Below are 20,043 nucleotides of genomic sequence, written 5' to 3'. Positions count from 1 at the left end.
GCTTCATTGTCTATGCATTTTGAAATATTATCGATCCATTGCACAAAGTAACATAGGCAAATCCATGTACATGAGTCTGTAATACCTTAATAATTGTTTAAGATCTCATTATTAGATCAGATGGTATCCGAGCTTTAGGTTTGCTAAGGTTAGACAAGCTTGTGCTGGATTGTTGAATGCTAACTAGGTCGAAGTTCAAATTAGGAGAAGGAAAACTGGTTGAGACTAACACAGAAATATGAAGAGTCTATCCTAGGAAGAAAATGGTAGAGGAAATTCCCTTGGAATCAGAATCTCAGTTCATGGACGGTTTCATGACTATGAGAGCCATGGTAGAAGAGATGTAACGAGAATTCAAGAAAAGTCGAAGTTAAGATATTTCAACCTCCAAACAAGACAATGGAACAGAGGGACCTCTTCTAGATAGCCATTCAGAAGGAAAAGGGAAATGGAAATAACCTCCTCTATCAACACCTCCTACTAGCCCTTTGATTAAATTAGATGTAAATTTTGATTTTCCAATATATGATGGAGAATTAAATGCAGAAAAGCTAGATAATTGGATTAGACAGATTGATCAATATTTTAGGGTGCATAACATCGATTCAAAAAGGAGAAAGATTCATCTAGCTAGCCTTCGCCTTGGAGGAACTGCCCTAGTGTGGTGCGAAGGCAGGACACAAGCTGATTTGAAGAAGCATGGTAAAATTCTTTCTACCTAGAGTGAATTTGTTTCTACCATTAAAAAACAATTCTATCCACTATTTTATATGTAGCAGGCAATGATGAGTTGGCAAACTCTTCGCCAGCTAAAAGGGAAAGTGTACAAAGCTATACCTAGGAATTTAGAAAAAGAGCTTTAATTCTAGGCATTTCTCTAGAATCACCTGAAACTTTGTTGAACTATATAGGTGGTCTACATAGCTATTTGAGGCACATAATTCTCATGTTTAACCCCACTAGCATAGATGAGGTATCTGTTCAGGCTACACATCTAGAGGCTAGAGGCAAGAATGCGAACCCAGAGATTGGGGGATCATCAAAACCCACTACAAGAAAGAATAAGGAAAAGAGGAAGCTGAAATGGAAAGAGAGGAGGACAAACGCTATACAGAAAGACAAACCTTCATACACTCACTGCAAGAAGGCTGGACATGATGATGAACACTGCTGGTCCTTGCATCTGGAGCTGAAACCAAAGAAGTTTGATGAAAGAAGAAGAAGACTATTGCTACTATTCAGAAATATTTGGGGTCAGACTCGAGTGATGAAACAACAATCATAACCACAGGTATAAAATTTTGAAGCATCTACTAGTAATTATGCACAATATATTGATAATGAAGAAAATGAGAGGAAAATACATGAGCTTTTTCATATTAGAGTTATTTACAAACATCAAAAGATTGATACTTTATTTGATAGTGGTTCGCAAGTAAAATTGATTTCTGAAGCAATTGTAAAGAAGTTGGGACTACTAACCATACCTCACAAGAGGCCATATCCATTAGGTTGGGTATGTGATAAAGAAAAGCTACAAGTGACTAGACAATGTAAACTTAGGTTTGCTTTTGGCTCAACTTTTGTAGATGAGGTTGAGTTAGATATAGTTCCCTTGGATATATGTGGTATTGTTTTAGGAAGTCTCTACTTGTATGATAGAAAATCCATTTTCTATAGAACTGAAAATAAGTATCAACTCACAAAATATGGAATAGAATATATTGTAAGAGCTCATCACCTCAAAAATAACTACACTCTCATAAACTCAGGGCATATGAAAAGAATTGTAAACTCATGCAAACAATTTTTACTAATGGTTGTAAAGGAAAAGACCCCTAATAAAACCAATGTATTTGAAGGCTGTGATGCTAAACAAAAAGTTGATTTAGAAAAAGTTGTTTCAGAATATGATATCCTATTCCAAGAACCTAAAGGTTTGCCACCCAAAAGGGAAATAGTACATGATATTCATTTACAGCAAGATGCTCCATTGCCTAACATCGAAATGTACAGGTTTTCTGTTTTAGAGAATGCAGAGATTAAGAAGCAGGTACAGGAGCTACTCGACAAAGGGTTCATAAGGCCAAACACATCACCATGCAGATCTCCAATCGTATTGGTGAGAAAGAAATATGGTTCATGGAGGATGTGCATTGATTACAAAGCACTAAATAAAATAACGATCAAGAATCGTTATCCTCTTCCTCGTTTAGATGATCTATTAGATCAGTTGAAAGAAGCTATCTACTTTTCCATATTTACTTTTCCAAGTTGGATTCACGTAGTGGCTACCATCAGGTCATAGTTGCAGAACAAGATGCATGGAAAACTGCTTTCAAAACAAAGCAAGGGTTGTATGAATGGCTAGTTATGCTTTTTGGCTTAAATAATGCTCCTGCCACTTTCATGAGAGTAATGAATGATGTACTCAGGCATTTTATTGATGATTTTGTAATTGTATATTTAGATGACATTCTTGTTTTCAGTAAAACATGGGAAGAAAATTCGAAGCATGTAAAGTAGACTCTAGATGTTTTGAAAAAATAAAATCTCTATGTTAAATTATCAAAATGTGAATTTAGCAAAACATCTTTGAATTATATGGGTCATATTGTAGGGGGTGGTGAATTGAAGATAGATCCCTCTAAGGTTCAGGTCATTGTGAACTAGCCTAAACCCAAATCTGCTACAGAAGTTAGGACCTTCCTAGGGGTAGCACAATATTGGAGAATGTTTATTGCTAACTTTTCCTTGATTGCAACTCCCTTACATGCTTTAATAGGATTGAACAAGGTGTTTTAGTGGGGAGGCAAATAGCAGAAAGCCTTCGACACCTTGAGAGAAAAGATTAATACGACACCAATACTATCATTGCCAGATCTTCAAAGACCATTTGAGATTGAAACAGATGCCAGTGACTGTGCCATGGGAGCAGTGTTGATGCAACATGGTAAACCCATATGTTATCATTCTGAGACATTTAGTTCTGTAATAGTTAATTATCCCACATATGATAAAGAATTGTATGCATTAGTGCAAAGTGTGAAAAAGTGGAAACATTATCTATTGGGCAAAGAAATAGTTATACATACTGATCATCAACCACTTCCATATTTACACTCACAAACTAAACTGCAGCAATCAAGACACTACAGGTGGATGGGGTTTCTACAACAGTTTCATCTTGTCATCAGATATAAGAAAGGCACACACAATAAGGTTCCAGAGTTGTTATCCGAACCAATCATAAATGCATCTACTATACTTAAGCATAATTTAGTATTGCATGAAAGCTACATTGAAAAATATGCTCAAGATGTAGATTCTAAAGATGCATATGCAACTTTAAGTCATGGCAAACAAGTACAATAATTGGATTATCATGTTAACGACCAACACTTGTATCATTTGGGAAAGTTATGCATTCCTCAAACTGAAAGAGTTAACATAATCCGAGAAGCACATACTTCTCTAATATTAGGTCATTTTGGTGTAAGTAAAAAAATTGCACAGCGACAAAGGTTCTCTTATTGGCCAAGAATGCATGAAACAATTTCTAGATATATTAAAGGGTGTACCATGTGTGCTAAAAGCAAGCCCGACAATAGAAAACTAGGCTTGTACACTCCACTTCTAGTTCCTTCTCATCCTTGGGAATGTGTTTCCATTGACTTTGTTGGGGGACTGCCAAAATCTAGAAAAGGTCATGACTATTTATATGTTATTGTGGACAGGTTCAACAAAATGTGTATTTTAATACCTCGTAACAAATAAATTACAACTAAACAAATAGCCAAATTGTTCTTTCAACATGTATGAGCTCATTTTGGATTACCCACTTCTATTGTCTCTAATCGAGATTCTCAATTTGTTGGGAAGTTTTGGTAAATTCTATGGGAGTTAATGGGAACCAAATTGAAGAAAAGCATAGCACTTCATCCACAAACAGATGGCTAAACAGAGGTGGTCAACAGGACAATGATCTAGTTACTCAAGAGCAATTGTAGCAAGCATCCCAAGCTTTGGGATGAACATTTATGTTATGCAAGATGATTACAACCGTGTTAAATATTCTTCTACACAAAGATCTCCCTTTGAGACTTGTTTTGGTTTTATACCAAGGTCTCCCTTGGATTTTGTCTTTAGTAAAGACATAGCAGTTGATGGACACAGTGATGTGGATAAAGCAACCAAGCTCATTGAACAGATCTAAGAAATTCAACAGGTAGTACAGGAACAACTGGAAAAGAGCCAAGCCAAGTACAAGGCAAGGCATGATAAGCATCGAATTGAACATAACTTCCAAGTTGGTGATTAATTCTGGCTGTACATCAGCAAAGATAGAATGCAAGGTGAAGGTAAGAAGCTGAAACCAATAAGGTATGGGCTTCTCAAGATGCTTGAGAAAATTGGTGAGAATGCTTTTCGCCTTGATTTTCCAACTTACATGCACATCTATTCAGTAGTTAATGCAAAGAACTTGAGACTATTTGAACCTTCATTGATTGAAGATCCCGAAGAGCAAATTCAGTTGCCTTCTATTAATGATCTGTTGCTTGAGTATCTCAATGAGTTACAAGAAGATACAGTTCTGGAAAGGAAGTTGAGAACTACGTGCAGTGGGGATGTTGAGTACCTTAGAATCAGACTCAAAAGTTCAAAACCAAGTAGTGCAAAATGGATAGAGATTGGGCAAGTGAGGAAGTTGTATCTTCACTTGATTGATGCTTAAAAACCAACTTTTGGTGGTCCAAAATACTTTTCAATGGGAAGGCCTGATCCAAATGGATCATAGAAAACCCTCTAAGTCTTTAAAACTCAAAAATTTTCGCATAAGAAGAAGTGTTAGAGCAGTCGGATAACACTATCGGGAGGCAAAAACATAAAGAAATCATTGAAAAACAGAGTATCGACAATTTAAAGCAACTTTGAATCAGAGCTGTCGACGCTGGCCAATCAACGGTCCAAATCCGATTGGCAAATCGCAATCAACCGTGGTAAATAGAGGCTATCTGTGGAGACCACAAGGAATGTGCGGTAGCGATCAGTAGGTCAACGCGGACCATCGATCAAGCGTGCAAATCAATGGCCCAAGTTGCATCGTAGTATCGCTATCGGCAATGCAAAGGAGCGCTTACAATGGCTCGAGGTATGTGTGATATGCGATTGTGATCAATCGCATCGCAATATCGCGTCAGCACATTTCAATGGAGCGGGGCCGATAATAATGATGACAGCGATAACCAGACCAGATAAAACTATGGATGATATTTGATAATATTTCAAGTCCAAAAATAATGCTTTTCCAGTGTAAATCGCATTTTCATTAAACAAACGAAATACAAAGGATAAAGTGCCAATGCGATATTACGGACCCAAAGGGGTTTATTTATGTTGTTGAATACTATTTCAAGTCCAATATGAGCGAGATTTCACGTTTTAATGTATTCTTTTTTATATAAAAGGGAAATCACAAAACAGACAGGATTTCGGGAGGACCAAAGGCACTAAATGATTTGGGACAGGCTCCACTCGATCCCACACAACGACTGCCACGTGTCCAGGCTAAGGAGAGAGAAAACCACCCTCATCGGCTGGTTAATCCCCATACTAAAGAGCTGCCCGAAATGGATTTCAATCGTTGTATGAACACCTCTCAGATCAACGGTGGGGATGCGGTAAGCGGCATAAAGGTGGACCCGATAGGAGTTTTAAGGCGGAAGTTATAATATTTCAAATCCGATGAATAGTGATTTGACGGATTTTCCCTTTTTTTGCAGCGTTTCTCTGTGTACACAAAAAACGACCAATTTTTGGATTTCAAAAGCCCGATGACCCATTCCATTACAAAACAGGAGGTCACCATACTTAGAAGCGTTTATCAATGATTGCTAAAGCTCAGAAAGGGATCTGAACGGACACAGGTTGAGAATCCAGAGAGCCCAAGAAGCTGAAATGAACAGACAACACCAATTAGCTTTAAAGCCACAGACATAGAGCAAACAGAGGCAAGTAGTGATGAGAGAGAGTAACAGAGACAGAGAATCAATGAGGAGAGTCTGTGTACACAAAATAAACTTGAGGGATCCAAGTAAACACTTATTGTTTTCTATCTGTTGTGTGAGGCTCAAATTGAGCTCACTGTTGTAAAACTCTATTTTGAAGAGATAATAGAGAGGTCACCACTAAAGGCTGGACCAGGAGATGTAGCCGAGGAGTGTTGGGTGAACTCCTTATTAAACATGTTGTGTTTAAGTGTGTTGTCTATTATGTTTCTTTTACTGCTTCATTGTCTATGTATTTCGCAATCTTATCGATCCATTGCACAAAATAACATAGGCAAATCCATGTACATGAGTATGTAATACCTTAATAATTTTTTAAGATCTCATTATCAGATTATCTGCATTTGTAGATTGTACATTTTCAATCAATCTTCTTATTCAATCAACTTCCTTGCAATCATCCGACAAATGCGATAAAAATGATGATAGATGGAATCACGAAGAATTACCACCCTCTCTTTCTATGTCCTCTTCCATCATACCTAGTTCCTCTAGATTTCTATCGACATGTTGTAGCATGTTGAACACATCAGTAGGTCTTTCTGGGAGAGAAGCAACTGAATCCATATCAATTTCAACATCCATGTAATATTTGTCCATTTGGATTTTGTAAAGCAATGAATCCATGACACATTTTCTCTTCACATAACATTCATAATATCTCGATTCAACGCGTCTTCTCACAATAACACAATCAAGTTGTTCAACACGTCGAGGAAGTTTCTTTGCAATTGTAGATATATCTTAGGGAAATCTTATTGTATGACCACTATATTTATATTGGCCACCACGAGCATGGGACACTTGCAATATTGAATTCACCTTCGCTATTAGTATTTCTTTCCCTTCTATAAAAACTCTTGGAACTTCTAGTTGTTCACCTAAATCCTTGTTGTTAAAACTAGACTTCGAATGAGGCCTTCATGTCATCTTGCAACTTGTATACCAGGATAACATTCATAGCACACTTGGCAGATTTGCACAGCAAAGCTTGGAACGAAAATTTCTATGTGCTTCAAGCATGGTGCTGCGAAAAAAAATAACGTGCACCATTCCCCACTAGAAATAGTCAAACCTGACGATGATCAGAAAGAAGGGGGGTTGTTGCTGTGGAGCTACGTCATTTATTTCCATGGTACGACAAACAGGTTTGTTCATTCACAACAAAATATAAAAATGATTATATAAAAAACAAAATCTTGCACAAATAAAACTCAATTTTTCCAAGTTGCTAACCATATATAAAAAAGAGAATAATATACATAATATACACCAAAAATATACATAATATACATTTTGGTGGTTACTACTTTCTCCAACCAAAGGCTGAGGAACCAACAGAGATTGCACTGCGTGCGAATATCACTGTTCTCCAATATTCAATTCCACTTTGCTATAAACAACATATAATATTGAATTAACCAACCAGATTCTTTATCCAAAAGTTCAAAACGTATGAAATTGAAATTAGACAAAGCACCTGCAGATTTCAGAAAGGAGAAGTGTGCAGCTTCAGTACGTGGGAAACAACATTCACAACAGAGTTACATCGAGACATTGTGCGCAACAGCCAAACACATTGTTGCAAATTGTCAACCATCCTTGCAAGCTTGCTACTATCAGCGAACAAATCAGAGGCAAACAATTGTTGAAGCTCTTCATTTCAGCCACCTTCCATTGTAGCAATTCTACCATCATTTCCAGACTACCCAAGATTCTCACATCTTTCAACGCGGACTTTGTAAAGACAATGCATTGAAACAACACAAAATGTGAGCAAAGCCTCATAAAAGTAGACAAAAATTGCGCAAGCGCCAGAAATAATATTTAACAATACTTTTGTTGGCAAAAAAACACCTAATCTTCCATGCTCACAATGATCAACAACACCAACCTCACCATTTCCTCCAATTTCACAGCTCAAGCCACGAGGTTCAAATCTAACTGAGGATGCTGGCTTCCCCACCTCTCGACACGACTGAACATCAACATCTGTCGCTAAAACATCCTGCTCTAACCAAGACAAGAAATAAGAAGTGATGTAGCTAGCGAACCTGAAAATTTATGAATTCAAAATGCAAAGTTCCAATGACACTATAAATATTTTATTCTACAGTCAAAACGTTGATCTAAGTTATGGGCTTTTTGGGGGAAGATATCGTCAGAAATTTATCCCCAAATTAAGGGTAAAGAAATTAAAACTTGGAACAATAGTTAGACTGAGCCCTTGCAGAAATAACAAGCTTGACCCGCTTTCATTTTCGATGGCTTTAGCGGACCAGATCATCGTTTCATTCAAATGAATATTCCAACGGAATCCCGTCGACCAGATTATTTTTGCATTCAAATGAATATGCCAATCGAATCCCCGAGGACCATGGTTATATGCCAATCGAATCCTCAACTACTTCCCTGCCTGGCAACACAACTGGCGAAAATGACTGATTAGTTATCGTAGTCGTCGGTGGAAATTTGACTTGCGGACTGCTCAAGGAAAACATGTCCCCATAATCTATTTCTTCCTTAAACTCGTCTATACTACCATCAACATTGCAGCTAGATTTAAACAACCATTTTGAAGTTGGCATTTCCGTCAGTTGTCAAGTCTAATTTTTCATTATGGATTACAATCCTTTTTAATAACAATCCTTCATTTCTTATCAAAACATAATCTCTGTATCATCAAAGTATAACCTTAATCTTTAGGTGTATGAGTTTTCTTTGTTGATATGTGTAGTGTCTCATTATTCTACAGATATTTTCCACTTTGGTTGTTTGTAATTTTAATGGTACTTTCATCTTCAAGATCATCTCGTAGATTTTCAATTTTTCCCTTGGTTTTTAGTTAATAGGCTTATTTTATAATCTAATATTAGAGATGTGAAATTCTGTGAATGTTAAACTTGGAGTTGACACTGATCTCTTAAAAAACACTTTAAACCAAAAAAAATTATTGACTATAATCAAAACATAATAATATTGTTGACTATAATAAAAACATAATAAATATTTAGTTAGTTTTAAAAACATTATAAAACATTAATAATCATATTCTCATTTTGCTCATTTGGTTCATTGATATATTTGAATAATAAATGAAATATTTAGATGTGTATATTAGATAATATAATTTTATATAACTTTACAAAAATAAAATAAAATCTCATTTCTCTTATAAATATTTCAATCTAAAGTTGTTTAAATATTCATATTAATTCATGTATTTCTCCCCATATATATATATATATATATATATATATATATATATAATGTGTGAGATAATTTTTACCTTAGTAGAAATATTTAAAGGAAAAAGTAATTAAAGGTAAAATAATTTAGTTACTTTTAAATAAGTGGAAAATGCGTGACTCATTCAATTTTTATTATAAAAATTAATAATAATAAATTCAAAAATACAATTTAAACAATGAAAAATTAAATATAGAGAGAGACAAAAAATCGTTATAGATTTATCTTAATCACGTATTTATGAAGCACTAAAAGGAATTAAATCTTTTGATGTGTAAATATTTTTTCAAGTTTTACATTCTAAAAAAAAATTGCATATAATAAAATTTGATTTCTCTCAACTCTTAGTAGATACATAGTTCAAATAGATCTATACTCATATACTTTAAATCCTTTCTTTAAAAAAAATTCATACATGTTAATCATCTTCTTCAAAAATTTGATCTACATAATCATAAAAGATGGCATCTCTACTCCTAAAACTTTATAAATAATAGCACCATATATTTTGTATCTTTATAGTTAGTGTGGTAACTAATGAAGATGTACTTGAATGATGTTAATTTTGCTACATCTCCACATTCACTTGAGCAAACATTGTACCCTTTATTAATACCCACATCTTAAATTTAGAATATACATATTTTTCACCATCTAATCTAATTTAGTTTATTCATTTGAATTAAATTCATTAAATAATTGGACATCTTTGTGAATAAGTGGAGAGTATTAAATATTGGAGTTATTTTTAGTGCGAATTTTTGGAGTTTCCAGTATTGGAATTCGGTGGAAAAATTTGAGCTGAAATCTTGATTTTTGTTATTTAAACTATTTTTTTAGTGTATATATGGATTCAGCACCCATAAAAACCCTGAGGGCACTTTTATTGTGTAGGAATTACCCATAAGCTTGTGATTTCAATGAATTCCTATAAATTCCTACCAGATTTTAGAGAAATTAGATAGGAAAAATATACCTGAAAAGCTTCCAAAAAATCACATTAAAAAAAACTTGTTAAATATTAGCCATCTTCCAAATTAATCAACCAATACTACTCTTAAAAATTGATTAAACCATTTCTACAACTTTGCTTTCTCGCTAATCCCTGTTCTAGGAAATGGTATGAAAAACAATGATAAATTTCATATAGTCACACTTGAATTGAAGCTAGTCACTCCCAACTATTTATCTGTTAAAACTATTCATTGATAAATCAAATTTGTTCCTTCTTTTTATCAAACTGCTATTCAAGTGAGAAGTTATAAAAAATACTAAAGAATTTGCAAAATGGAAGTCTCCCCGTCGCACTAGATGTTGTGAAGCGAAGTTTGTAGCACATCCAAACCACTTGCAATATGAAGTGATGATTCTAATATCCCTCGATAAACATGTGAGGAGAAGCTCCCGCACAAAATCTTGGTAACCCTCCAAGGAATCACTTCCATTTGTTTGTATAAGCACATGCCGAAAACTCACGAGAGTGTTTTACGAAGAGGTGCTCCATGCACCATACAAATGCATGCAAAGAAGAGCGTGAGGATGAAGCATCTTCTACGGTGCCTTTGCTTCAAAAATCTTAAGCTTTAATAAGCTTTAATATCAAAAGCTATAGATAAATGAATCTGTCGCAGTGCTTTATTGATCATTAATCAAGAAAAAACAGACGTGTGATGAGAAAAGCTTGAATACATATGGAAAAAAGGTTGAATAGGTTATAAATTAGGATAGATTTATTTTAAGTCTGAATTTAATATTAGTTTAGAGGGATCAAATTTCTTTGTAAGTAATTTTTTTTAAATATAATGTGTTATTTTTCATTGTTTAAATTATATTTTTGAATGTTAAATAGAGTATATATAAGGCTAAATAAATGTTTACGCATAAAGCTTAATTTTTTTATTATATATACATAATGTTTTAAAATAATATATAATATATACATAATTGACATTAAAATATTTTGCATAACTTGTATATTGAAATATATAATGAGACAAATTAAAATGATTTTTATTATTAACATATTTTTAAGTATATGTCAATATTAAGTATTAAAATATTTTACCGATAACTAAATTATAAAATTTAAACATCTTACTCACATGTTTTTTTACTTCTAATTACTTTACAACATATTCATTTTTCTTTTATTATAACCGATATTATTTTTTTATTTAGAACATAATTTTTAACACTCAGTTTTATTTTAAAGGCGAACGAACGGGCAAACAAACTTACACATCCCCTCATACGGGGTTGAAGAATGAGCTTCTCAGCTCAATGGTTTATTAGACATAATTTAGATGCTTGCTAATAATTTATTTCTACACCATAGTGTTTATATTTATGAACTTTGTATAATTTTAATTTTTCTTGTGATGTTGGTACAAAATTGTTTCAAATTATTATGTCATAATGAGCAATTAACGTATATTTATTTAATATTAATATTATTACGAGTGATCAATATATAAATACTAGCACAACCACATAAATAAATGTGGTTGAGCTTCTCAACTCAATGGTTTATTAGACATAATTTAGATGCTTGCTAATAATTTATTTCTACACCATAGTGTCTATATTTATGAACTTTGTATAATTTTAATTTTTCTTGTGACATTGATATAAAATTGATTCAAATTATTATGTCATAATGAGAAATTAACCTATATTTATGTAATATTAATATTATTATAAGTGATCAATATATATTTATTTAATACTAGCACAACCACATAAATAAATGTGGTTGATAAACGTCGATAAGCGTATATCGACACATTTATTACTATTTATTTTTATAATTATTATTATTATTATTATTATTATTATTATTATTATTTATTATAAAATATTAATATTAATTAAAAAAATATTATTTAATAATATATAATTTATTTATTATAAATTATAAATTATTTATTTATATAATAATATTATTAATTAATCAAAATAAATTAATAATAATAATAATAATAATAATAATAAGAAATAAATGTTTTTTAATTATTTTTATAATTATTCCATTTTCTATTTAAAAATAATTAAATCATAAATCAAATATCATTATATATTATTAAGAAACAATATTAAACCCAAGGAACCACGGTGGATCATGGTTGATTTTCATATTGAGACAATGCAACATTCGACCATGGTTGGCTATGATTGACCATGGTTGACCATGATTGATATTATAAACCCAAGTTATATAAACCCTAAGATATTATAAACACTAAAATAAACATGGTTGAGCATGGGCGATTTCCATATCGAGACAACCTTTGTCACAATTTGATGTTTGACTATGGTTGACAAAGATTGACCATAGTTGACCATGTTTGACTTTATAAAACATGGTTGGCCATGATTGAATATGATTGTCCATGGTTCACTATCATCATTGATCATGATCAAAGAGACTTAAAAAATATTGATCATGGTTGATGAAATTCAATCATGGTTAATCATGGTTGATTTTCTTATCAGGACAAACTTTGTCACAATGCGACATTGGACATTGGTTGACCATGCTTAACCATGGTTGATTTTCATATCAAGACAATATTTGCCACAATGTGATGTTTGAGCATGGTTGAGCATGACTAATCATGGATGATCATGTTTGATTTTATAAAACATGGTTGACCAAGGTTGACCATGATTCTCCATGGTTGACCATGGTTGACCATGATTATCATATCAAGAAAATCCTTGTCATTATGTGACGTTGAAGCATGATTGAGACAATGATTGATTTTCATATTGACACAATCTTTGTCACAATGCGACATTCAACCATGGCTAACCATGATTGATATAATAAAGCTAAGAGAATAATAAACCCTAGAGATTAATACTAAAATCCAAAGGGATTATAAACCTAAGGGGATAAAATTAAACCCTAGGAATATGAACCCTTAGATTAATAAACCCAAGGGATTGATATTATAAACCCAAGGGAACAATAAATCCAAGGCATAAAAATTGTAAACCAAAGGTATATAAACCTTAAGATAGATATTATAAACCCTAAAATAAACATGATTCACCATGGTTGATTTCTGTATTGAGATAATGCGACGTTGGACCATGGTTGACCATGGTTGGCCATGATTGACCATGGTTGACAGTGATTGATACTATAAATCCAAAGGAATAATAAACCGAAGGGATTGATATTATAAAACCCAAAGGAATAATAAATCCAAAGGGATTGATATTATTATAGTAGGTGTTTGAAATATGTTTATTATTATTATTATTTTTAATTTTTTTTCTTTGTAGTTAGTAATGAGTTTAGATTATTTGGGTGAGGTTTAGGTTTAGGTTTGGGTTTAAGTTTGAGTTTATTTGAGTGAGGTATAATTTGAGTGGGTTTATAAACATGGTTGACCATGGGTGATTTCCATACTGAGACAATCTTTGTCACAATGTGAAGTTTGACCATGGTTTACAATGATTGACTATAGTTAACATTGTTTCACTTTGTTGACCATGGTTGACCATGAATTCCTTTGCTGACTATGGTTGAACATGATTATCCATGGTTCATCATCATTTTTTATCATGATCAAAGAGACTTTAATCAATGTTGATCATGATTGAGAAATTCAATCATGGTTAATCATGCTTGACCATCATTGGCCATTATTCATCATGGTTGACCATGGTTGAATGTGGTTGACCATAAATACATTTGACCATATACAAGCATTATTAACCGTCATTGATCATGGTTCATTGTAGAGACATTGATTAACCATTATGACCATGGCCATGGTTGATTTTTATGTCAAGACAATCTTTGTCACAACGTGATATGCGACCATGGGTGACCATGATTGAGAATGGATGACCATGTTTGATTTTATATTTCATGGTTTTAACATGGTTGACCAAGATTGGCCATCATTGACCATGGCTGACTATGCTTAACCATGATTATCATATTGAGACAATCTTTGTCATTATGTGATGTTGGACCATAGTTAAGATAATGATTAATTTTCGTACTGAGACAATATTTGTCACAATAAGACGTTCACCCATGGTTTACCACAATTGATGATGGTTGACCATGATTGATATTATAATCCCAAGGGAATAATAAACCCTAGGGATTAATACTAAAAAGTAAAGCAATTATAAACCAAAGGGGATAAAATTAAACCTTAGGAATATGAACTCTTAGATTAATAAACCCAAGGTATATAAACCCTACGATAAATATTATAAACACTAAAATAAACATGGTTGACCATGGTTCATTTTCATACTGAGATAATCCTAATCACAATGTGAGATTGGACTATGGTTACTTATGGTTGACCATTATTGATTTTCAAATCAAGAGAATATTTGTTACAATGTGACATTTGACCATGGTTGACCATGATTAATATTATAAATCCAAGGTATATAAACCCTAAGATAGATATTATAAACCCTAAAACAAACATCGTTGACCATGGTTGATTTCCATATGAAGAGAATCCTTGTCACAATGTGAAGTTGGACCATGCCTGACCACACTTGAGCATGATTGATTTTGATATCAATCCAATAATTTTCACAATGGGACATTGGACCATGGTTGACTATGGCTGATTTTTATATTGAGACAATATTTGTCACAATGCGACATTTGACCATGGTTGACCATGGTTGGTTATGGTTGACCATGATTGGTACTATAAACTTAAGGGAATAATAAACCTAAGGGATTGATATTATAAACTCAAGGGAATAATAAACCTAAGGGATTGATATTATAAACTGAAAGGAATAATAAATCCAAGGGATTGATACTAAAGCCCCAAGGGATTATGAACCTAAGGGAATAATATTAAACCCAAGGGACTAAGATTATAAACCCAAGGTATATAAACCCTAAGATAAATAATATAAACAATAAAGTAAACATGGTGATCATGGTTGACCATGGCTGATTTTCATATTGAGACAACTCTTGTTACAATGAGACGTTGGACCATGGTTGACCACACTAAACCATGGTTGATTCTCATATCAAGACAATCTTTGTCACAATGGAACGTTCGGCCATGGTTGACCATGATTGACTGAATCCAAGGGACTAATATTATAGACCCAAGTTATATAAACCCTAAGATAAATATTATAAACACTAAAATAAACATGGTTGACCATGGTTGATTTTGATATTGAGACAATCCATGTTACAATGTGACATTGGACCATGGTTGACCATGATAGATTTTCAAATCGAGGAAATAATTGTCACAATGTGACATTGGACCATGGTTAACCATGGATGGTATTATAAAGCCAAGGGAATAATAAACCCTGGGGATTAATACTAAAAACCCAAGGGATTATAAACATAAGTGAATAATATTAAACCCTAGAAATATGAACCCTTAGATCAATAAACCCAAGGGATTGATATGATAAACCCAAGGGATAAAAATTATAAACCCAATGCATATAAACTTGAAGATAAATATTATAAACCCTAAAATAAACATGGTTGACCATGGTTGATTTCCATATTAAGACAATTCTTGTCGCAATGCGACGTTAGACCATAGTTGACTATGACTGATTTTCATATTGAGACAATCATTCTCATAATGCAACATTATACCATGGTTTATTTTCATATTCAGACAATCTTTGTCACAATGCAACATTTGACCATGGTTGAACATAGTTGACCATGGTTCACTATGATTGACCATCACTGATATTATAAACCTAAGGGAATAATAAACCCAAGGTATTATTACTAAAACCCTGAGGGATTATGAACCCAAGGGAATAATATTAAAGCCAAGTGACTAATATTATAAGCCCAAGATATATAAATCCAAAGATAAATACTATAAACACTAAAATAAACATGGTTGACTATGGTTGACCATGGTTTATTTTCATATTGCAACAATCCTTATTACAAACCGACATTGGAACGTGGCTAACCATGCTTAACCATGGTTTATTTTCATATCAAGACGATCTTTGTCACAATGTGATGTTCGACCATGGTTGATCATGATTGACCATGGATGGCCATGGTTGACCAAGATTGCCAATGATGGATTTTCATATTGAGACAATCTTTATTGCAATGCAACATTGGACCAAGGTTGACCATGATTGATTTTATAAAACATGGTTGACCATGGTTGAATAATATTAAACCCAAGGGACTAATATTATAAACCCAAGGTATATAAACCCTAAGATTATAAACACTAATATAAACATGGTTGATTATGGTTGACCATGGTTGATTTTCATATTGAGACAATCCTTGTTACAATCTAATGTTGGACCATGGTTGACCATGCTTAACCATGGTTGATTTTCATATCAAGACAATCTTTGTCACAATGTGACGTTCAACCATGATTGACCAAGGTTGACCATGATTGGCCATGGTTGACCAAGGTTGACCATGATTATCATATTGAGACAATATTTGCCATAATATGACGTTGGACCATGGTTGAGACAATGATTTATTTTCATATTGAGGCAATCTCTGTCACAATGCGATGTTGGACCGTGATTGACCAAGGTTGACCATGGTTGACCATGATTATCATATTGGGACAATATTTTTCATAATGTGACGTTGGACCATAGTTCAGACATTGATTTATTTTCATATGGAGACAATCTTTGTCACAATGTGATGTTGGACCATGGTTGACCATGATTAACCATGGCTAAGCACAATTGATTTTATAAAAATCGGTTGACCATGGTTGATTTTCATATTGAGACAATCCTTGTCATAATGTGATGTTGGAACATAGCTGACCATGATTGATTTTTAAATCAAGAAAATCTTTGTCACAATGTGACATTCCACCATGGTTGACCACACTTCATATTATAAACCCAACACAATAATAAACCCTAGGGGTTAATACTAAAAACCCAAGGGACTATAAACCTAAGGGAATAATACTAAACCCTAGGAATATGAACCCTTAGATTAATAAACCCAAGGGATAAAAATTATAAACCCGGGCTATATAAACCATAAGAAAAATATTATAAACCCTAATATAAATATGGTTGCATTCCATATTGAGATAATTATTTTCACAATGTGACATTGGACCATGGTTTACCATGATTGATTTTCATATTGAGACAATATTTATCCGAATGTGACATTGGACCATGGTTGACCATGGTTGATTTTCATATTGAGGCAATCTTTGTCACAATGCGACATTTGACCATGGTTGACGATGATTGATATTATAAGCCCAAGGGAATAATAAACCTAAGGGATTAATACTAAAACCACAAGTGGTTATGAACACAAGGGAATAATATTAAACCCAAGGGACAAATATTATAAACCCAAGTTATATAAACCTTAAGATAAATATTATAAAAACTAAAATAAACATGGTTTACCATGGTTGATTTTCATACTGTGACAATCCTTGTCACAATGCAACATTCGACCATTATTGACCATGGTTGGTTTTCATATCGAGGCAATCTTTGTCACAATGAGACATTTGACAATGGTTGCTCATGTTTTTTTATAAAACATGGTTGACCATGATTGGCCATGGTTGACCGTCGTCGGTGATCATGATGAAAGAGACTTTAATCAAAGTTGATCTTGGTGATAAAATTCAACCATGGTTATTCATGGTTGACCATCGTTGACCATGGCTGCTCATGGTTGACCATCGTTGACTCTCGTTGACCATAAAGACGCTAACCATGGTCGACCATATTCAAGCATGATTAACCATCGTTGATCATGGTCCACCGTAGAGACATTGATTAACCATTAAGACCATGGTTGATGATGGTTAAGAGAAATCTCAATCTTTGATTTGTTAACTACTATTAAGAATATTTTATAATATTTCATAAATTTTAAATTTCTACTATCCACCTTTAGTTATTGATAAATATATTCAAATATTGGAGTCTGAATTATAACTTCATATTCATTTTTTCCTTGACCTATCCTTCACAAGTGACTCTCCATATACTGGGACTCCTCCGATTGGTGAAAGTTCGTAAAGATTAGGGAGCCCTAGCCAAGGTGACAGTGGGCTAACTCTCCATAGTTTCTCTTGACCTAGAAATCTACCTTTATGGTTCCCTTCACGTCCTCTACTAGTTTGAGTGGTAACAATTCTTGAGTGGGCCTAATGGTTAAGAGCATGTGTTTCCTCCTAAGAGGTCCCGAGTTCAAAACCAGAGGGCGGTAGAGTATGTATGTCTTCATAGACTTAGTCATTAAATCGTTGCACGGAAGTGAGACTCTTGTCCCACAAACAAGGGGGTCTCATACAACAATGTTGTGTCTAGCTTCACCGTGAAATGAACGTGGATGTATTACACTAACAAAACTAATAGGAAGTAGTTAAGTTTTAACCAAATTCTTTTTAAGAATGAGAGACATGCACATATATCACAAAATGCAATATCAATGTAACGATTTTAAATTCATGGAAATAACAAAAATTTATTGAAATTTTTTAAAATACTCTGAATTAAAAGAAAATTTACTAAAACATCAAATCCCCTTAAATTTTACACATAGACGAGGATTGTCTTATTTTCAACACAAATTTGAAGCTAAAATGTCACATTGATATAACATCAACAACCAAATGTCACATTGATAGAAATAATGAGAAGTAGTACATGAGATGAAAGAGATATAAAGAATGAAAAACAAAAGGAATCGAATATTAAATATTAAATATTTACAATATTTAATTTAATTGTAAATATTCCTTTTGTTCTTCCTCCAAGGTTGAGTCAATAACCCTATTCACCTTTTTTTCGGTGCGGCATTTCATGAATTCTTCTCCACACCGCACTTAATACAGTGATTTCCCTTTTCTTACCGTCTTTCAATTTTACTAGACATTATGTGAAAACTGTATATCGATATCTATATCTATATATGTAGGTACATAGCCCTGAGAGGATTCACACGGTTAAAGTTAGAGAGGAAGAAATAAATCATAAATGTCTTTTTTTAATGTTGCTTAAGTGATTTTTGATGTTGTGGCCTCTGTAGCTGCAACTAATAATTACCGAACCTGGTAGCCATATTCCCATATTCATCAGAAAGATGGTTTATGCGATTATCATCAATTTCTGTACTAACATCGTTTCAACCTCCTTCTGACTCTGATCTCGTTATCCATGAACCGAGCGTGAATTGTGTCATCCATGGACGGCCACAATAAAAGGGACACGAAGGTTCCGTTATTTAGAGAGACCATCGTTGACCATGGTCAAACATTATTTAATATTAATATTACGATGAGCGATTAATGTATATTTATTTAATATTAGTATTATGATTTACAATATTTAGATATATTTAAGTATCCACATTCATGCTAAAGAAGTTAAAGTTATAAAATGTATACACTTAATGTTGTAGGAGAATAAAAGTTTCTCCAGTGTCTTTCCTCAAGCCAAGGGCCTTGAAACCCATTTTCGTGAGGTTTGAAGGCAAGAGGAATAATGTGCTTCTGAATTGAAATTTATACATTTCTTTTAACATTTCTCTACTTACAAATACTTTTATAAGAGTGGAAAAGAATGTGAATATAATATCAAATGTACAATGTCTTCTTACGCATGATCTATGTAGACAAGGAAATATAATGTGCAACCCATATTGGGAGTATGGTGAAAAATAATGTGCAACCAACCCTGAGGGTAGGGGACG

This window comes from Pinus tabuliformis, chromosome 9 (genome assembly GCF_031772625.1).
Source record: "Pinus tabuliformis cultivar Carrire ecotype Pingquan chromosome 9, CPIR1, whole genome shotgun sequence".
Lineage (NCBI taxonomy): Eukaryota > Viridiplantae > Streptophyta > Pinopsida > Pinales > Pinaceae > Pinus > Pinus tabuliformis.
The sequence above is the reverse complement of the archived record's forward strand: the minus strand, read 5'-3'. Positions refer to the sequence as shown.